Here is a 6,773-nt window from a genome sequence, read left to right on the forward strand (position 1 = left end):
ACCAGGATAACAGAGATGGAATTCAATGTAGGGGGGTCCAGCCGGCTGGCGGACCCTCACTACTGTTGGGTACTCTCAGACGGAGAATAATGGAGTACCTGAAAACACAAGCAGGTAAGAGAGAAAGAAAAAGCACAGATGCTAGGTAGGTGCATCGAGAGAGGTGTGTCTATTTACTGGATCACTCAGTTTAAATAACCAGAGGCAATATTGAAACCAAAGGCAACCCGATACCAAGCCATTTAACATCAACACGAGACCAGAGAAAAAGGTACTTCAAAGGCAAGGACGAAAGTCTTTGATCTGAGGTAGTCAGGCATTCTTTCTACAGGAGGCATCCGCAGTCCTGTATCTGAGGGCAGTTTCGTTTCGCTTTCGACTCTTGAGGCAAAGGGGGCAAGAGCCCACATTTCACCCTTTCTCGTTAAAAATCGATGCAGGGAATTGTGACACGTTCTCAACACGTATGCATGGAAAACACAGTGGTGCGTAATGCACTTTCTGACTCTGCCCCCTCAGGCACTTTCGCACAGTGGGAAAACCAGGCCATGAAACGTCTGTAACCCAGACAGATGGCCTTTGACCATGTGCTAGCCTAGGGAGACATCCCAGCCAGATTAAGTGTCCTTATATGCACCATCCTTCCATGCGAAATGCCAAGTTGTGCCTATTAAGACCTGCAAAGTCTGGAAGCTGCCAGGATTCTCTGGAAGCAGTTGACAAACTTCTAACAGCCTGATGCTTAAATGGGGTGGCTGGAATCAAGAGGCAGGGCAGCTGGAATCAGTCTTTTGTTCACCAGCACGCTGGGGTCTGTTGCCAGGAAACTGGTCTCAAGATGATGTAAATCAGTTCTTTGAAGCCTCTGGTATCTGAATTAACCTTTGAAAGGCTGGAAGCTAAGTGAGAGCCAGGCATTTCGGGGTGTCACCTGCTCCAGTAAACATTGAAAAGATACCGAAAATTTGCTCCAGGGGAGCTTTCTGCTTTAATAGGGAGTAAGCAGATTTCTTTTGAAAAGCTGGTAACTTAGTGGAATCCAGGCACTTCGGGATGTCACCTGCTCCAGTAAATATTGAAATGATACCGAAACTTTGTTCTGGGTGAGACACGGTTAATTAGTTTCTGCTTTAATCAGGAGTAAGCAGATTTCCGAAACAAACGAGAAAAGACACGTTCAAAACTGGCAGAAAAAGCCTTGTTCAGCTTTCAGAACAAAAGAAACAAAAGAAAAAGAAAAATGTAGACTGAGCAACTGGGCCAAGTCAAGCACAGGCATGAGAATAACAACAGCCAGAATAAAAACAGCCAGAGTGGTCTGCCCACAGGCACACCTCTAGTGTAGGTCTGTAGAAAAGCTAAAAAGAAAGGACTCCCAGCAGGAGCCTTGTCACCAAAGTTAAGCAAAGACCTGGATGTTTGCAGTCCCAGCACTCAGGAGACCAAGGCAGTGAGCCTGAGGCTACCCAGGGCTAGATCTAGAAAAACAAACCAGGCATGACAGTGCATGTCTGCACTCTGAAGGTGAAGGTAAGGACACCTTCACGCTCCAAACAAATCTGAAGTCACCTCTGAGGGGAGAGAAAACAAATCTGAAGTCACCTCTGAGGGGAGAGAAAACAAATCTGAAGTCACCTCTGAGGGGAGAGATTTCCTCCCTTGGTCTAAAAAAAGAAACAAGATTATAATTGTGTGAAACACGCAAACAACAATCAAAATCTTAGTAAAAAGGCCTGTTGTCTGAAAAAAATAGTTTTAGGGCAAACCAAAAGCACTGAAAATTAGAAAACCATGATCAAAAACATTATTAGAGGCTTCTCTTGTTTGCAGGGAAGCAGAAATAAATCTTGAACAGGTACCAAAATCAGCATAAAATGTAATATCTATATTACAGGTACTAAGGTACCAGCCCTCTAGGGTCTATCCCCAAATGTGGGACTGGAGAAAAAAATAACACATTTCGAGCACAGTTTAAGGATCATTCTTGCTTGTATTCTGGAAAATAAATGTTTGAACCTCAGAGTCTGGCTAGATAGGTGAAACTTCTCATGATCTTGTTTAGCTAGGGCTATAGGATCAGAAACCAAAATCTCTCTATATGAGGGCTCTGTCAATGGATATAGTCTCTGGCCAAAAGTCTTGGCAGGCCAGAATGAGCCCTAATATGACCAATATAGAATTGATTTTTTCGTGCAAGAATGATAATTTGGTAACTGATCAATTAGAAGTCTTGTAGGCAAGTTTACTTTAAAAACTGTGCAAAACAGAAGCTGTTGGACTTAAACGTGTCAGACACAGCTTCAAAGGCCTATAAAACCGCAGTTAATTCAGCCAATAAGCCTAAAAACCAGGACTACTTAATTACTTGTATACCATTAATGAGAAAACTAGTACTTTCTAGATGTGCCATCAGTAAATACCACAAGGGTATTGTCTATTGTCTTCCAAGCTGTTACCTTGGAAAGATAACTTCATGCATATAAAAAAAACTTTATACCATTATCCTGAGGATAATGGTTATCTATAGTTCCTTGAAATCTGATTTGAGCCAGTAACCAATCTGCACAGTGTAGTTTCAGCCAAGAGTCTTGTTCCATAGTAAAAGGATGAACAATACTATCCGGCTCCTTGCCAAAGTAAGTTATAGCTTGTTTCCTACTTAGCATAATCATCTGTGCAACAGCTTCATAATAAGGCATGATATTACGCTTAGGACACATCCTTGAATGGATCCACAAAATAGGTGCCTTCTGCCACAGCAATGCCGTGGGAGCATGGCTAGTATTGAAAACTAATCTTAATCTATCTGCTGTAAAGAAGAAGTCTCTTTATAGTTAAGGATCTAGGAGAATACAGATCAGCATTACCTCTGAGAGTACCCATAAGGGCTTCCAGTCTCCCGTGGTAAGTTTTACATAGGGACGAAGCCAATTAATATCACCCAATAATTTTTGAAGATCAATATAAGGTTATCAAATGGTCTCTATCTTAGAGGAAAAACAGCTTGATCCGTAAGTGTTAAAACCTAGATAATTATACGAATCTTGAGCCTGCACCTACTCTGGGGCCATTGGTTACCCCTGTAATATAAAGGCAATAAATCTATAACTATATAGTAAAATCTTTAGTAAATGTCACCAGAGAAGGAAATCTAGTCTATACTGTTCTTAATCAAGTCAAGAATCAAAAATCTTCATACAGTCTAAAAACAATCTTCATATCTGATGATTTCTAATCACAAACTCAGTGTGTTATAAGGAGAATCTGATTTCTTCAGATGACCTGCTTCTAGCTGTTCTCACACCGCACTGAAGCTGATTCTAAATATATACAGGAGTATTATAAATCCCCTTGATTTTATCTGTATGGGGCATAGGAAATACAGTAGCTACTATGGAAAGAGTGTCATCCTGAAAAGACTTATGGCCTCTGTATAAATTAATGTCTCTATGAATATCAGGAGCACCAGAGCAGCTCTGTCCTGTCTCATTAGTAATAGTTCTTTGGCCCAAATGTTTCTTTTTCCTGCTCTGATCATCTAGTGTCTGTCTAGCGCCTGCTTGTTGTCTCTCTGTACTTCTTGCCCCAACTGGACAAACGTGCTAGAAATGGTTAAGCTGTATAAAAACAGCAGTTTCTCACTGACTTGTCGGTAAGCCAAGCCTATTGGGACAGCTGCCTCTGGACAGGTTTCATGTTGATGCAGAGATGAAAATTTATAATGAACTTAACATCAAAACCTTGAAATATCTATGTAAACGTCACTCTGCGCTCCACAGCCGGGTCAGTGAGCATGAATATCGGGACACACCTCCTCTTCTGCTCTCTGATAGCTGTCTTTCTCTTTGTCTGTCTGAAATAATATTTCTGTTTTCATCAAAAAACCCTCTTAATCTGGTCTCGAGATAAATCTAGCCAGGCAAGACCCACTATGAAATCTCTCTCTCTCTCTCTCTCTCTCTCTCTCTCTCTCTCTCTCTCTCTCTCTCTCTCTCTCTCATTCGGTTTTTTCATATCTAATACCATCTCTCAAAGGCTCTCTTGGGTTCTGGGCATGCACATAATAGTGGCCGCCACAAGGCAGTTTGGGAAATGTAGTCAGGGGCAGATTGTAACCCTGCCTGTCTGCGGGAACCTGCCCAGAGCAGGCCAGCCGCTGGATCCACGGATGGTCTCCGCCTCTCTCTAAGAGCCAGTCTGTACCTCTAAAACTGATCCACGGCTGGCCTCCGCCTCTCCCTAAGAGCCAGTCTGCACCTCTGAAACTCTCTCTACTGTTCGGTTCTCTCATTATCTTGAAAATAACTAAAAACCATCTCCCAAAGGCTCAATTGGGTTCTGCACATGGGCATAATCGTTGTCACCACTAGGCTACTTGGGAGATGTAGTCAAAGGGACAGGCGAGCCGCGGACCCACAGACGGTCTCTGCCGCTTGTCTAAGAGCCAGGCCGCCTGAGCCATGCCTGTTGTCAGGCTGGGCTGTACCTAGGAGACCTAGTCAACTGCTTGTAGCTGCAGGCACCCCAGGTGGAAAAGGTCTACTCCTGCTTCTAGTGCTCTAAATTGGGAATCTGTGGTTCATAAGCTTGTGCCAACAAAGTCCCTGTCTCTTGCACCCACTGCCTGACCCGAGCTTGTAAAAAGTCATACCACTAGATGTCCCCTAAATAGCTAGGATGCTTGCGCATTGTCACAGCAGCGGTCTGTCTGTCCGATGCACTCCGGGCAGAGCGGAAGGCACACAGGCAGCTGTACCCAGAGAGTCACTGACTGTGCAACCCTGGCCTGCTTGGCCATTGCCAGCCCACCAAGGCAGACCGGCTTGACTGGCAGACCTGTTGTCAGATTCTCGCACACTTTGTATCGAGAGAGTAAGATTTCTGCCAGGCTGCAGGAAGGCTGCACTCTCCCAGATCAGCCCGCCCCGTGCACCCTGCAATTCAGACACAAGACAAGACCTTCGCATCCACACCATGACACGAGACTCACATGTAACATGAAAACACATAAACATATACCTCTAGCAGTTCTGTGCATCGAGCTGTTCAAAACAGGGGAATGACCGCCTCCAAGCCTGGAGTTACCTCAGTCAACATCCCTCAGAAACAAAGCCGAGCACCCAGCATAACAGGCTGACCCCTGAACCTCAGCCTAACCGGCTGAACCCTGGCCACTCAGCCTAACCGGCTGGCCCCTGGCATGCCAATATTTTTCGACGGACCACCCCTGCTGACCCCTGGAGAATATCCTCACCAGCAAACCCAGCAAAAATTGAGAGCTCTCAGAGCTAAACTTTGCCTCATAATGTAAAACTATAAGTGCTTCTCTAAAATTTCTAGTAGGATAATTAACCCATCTTGCCCTCAAACAAGGGGCAAAAGGCTTCACACTTACCCCTATGTCTCAAACAGCCTACCCCAATTCTGGGGAACCGTCTAGAAATCTCTGCATCTATGTTTATATTACCGCCAATAAATCTTGTATCTGGCTGTGGGGTTCCTCAAAAATTCTCTCCCTCATCCAAGGTCCACGTCGGGGGACATATGTTGGGGGGTCCAGCTGCCTGGCGGACCCTCACTACTGTTGGGTGCTCTCAGATGGAGAATAATTGAGTACCTGAAAACACAAGCAGGTAAGAGAGAAAGAAAAACACAGACGCCAGGTAGCTGCATCGAGAGAGGTATGTCTATTTACTGGATCACTCAGTTTAAATAACTAGAGGCAATATTGAAACTAAAGGCAACCCGATACCAAGCCATTTAACATCAACACGAGACCGGAGGAAAAGGTACTTCAAAGGCAAGGGCGAAAGTCTTTGATCTGAGGTAGTCAGGCATTCTCTCTACAGGAGGCATCCACAGTCCTGTATCTGAGGGCAGTTTCGTTTTGCTTTCAACTCTTGAGGCAAAGGGGGCAAGAGCCCACAATTCAAGGCCAGACTTTGAACTTGAGTTAGCATTCTGTTTTGTCTTCACCTTCCTCACATGCTTCTGGGGTGTGTCATTTTCATGTATTGTTTATTTAATATTCACTATAGCAAGAGTTCTCAAGCTTTGTAGGTCTGTCTCCCACACCCCAACACTCAAATAAAACAATACTGTACCTGTATAACCTGCCATGGGACATCTGGAGACCTCCTATATATCCCAGAAAGCCTCAAGGCTGGAGGAGGACGAGGACTTTCATCCCTTTGTATTTTGAGTTTTCCCTCCTGTTTTCTCCTCACCTGAATAAAACAATTACCATGACACTCCACACAACACGTAAGACCTCAGCCTACAAGTGTCTCTGGCTCTTCTGTCCTTCTACTCAATGTCATTTCTTCAATGAACAAGGACGTCAGCTGAGTCCTTAGGAAAGCTGACCCTGAGATAGAACAAGGAGAGAAAGAAATGTAATAAGAAGAGGAAAGGATGATATTATAATAGGCAAAAGTGCAAGGAAGTAGAATGGGGTTAGGAAACTTCAATGCAAATCTAACAATTGTGCTGGCCTAAAAAGTATAGCAAGGGGCCATCTTCCCCTGACTGAACAGAGGAGCAGGTCCTTTGTCTTCTGTGGAGAAGTGACCTAAAGTGACAGTATACTTATGGTCTAATGAACAGTAGTGTATGTTCTCCCTAATTACTCAGGGTCTTATAAGGAAAAAAGATGGAAAGAACAGAGACAAGAGACTCTTGGGAAGAAGCATAAGGATGGACATCTGGGAGTGGGTGTAGAGTGTGAGGATGTGTGTGTCATATTCTAATAATCCCAGAAGCTTCCATCCCCA

The sequence above is a fragment of the Mastomys coucha genome, unplaced genomic scaffold (genome assembly GCF_008632895.1).
Source record: "Mastomys coucha isolate ucsf_1 unplaced genomic scaffold, UCSF_Mcou_1 pScaffold20, whole genome shotgun sequence".
Taxonomy (NCBI): domain Eukaryota; kingdom Metazoa; phylum Chordata; class Mammalia; order Rodentia; family Muridae; genus Mastomys; species Mastomys coucha.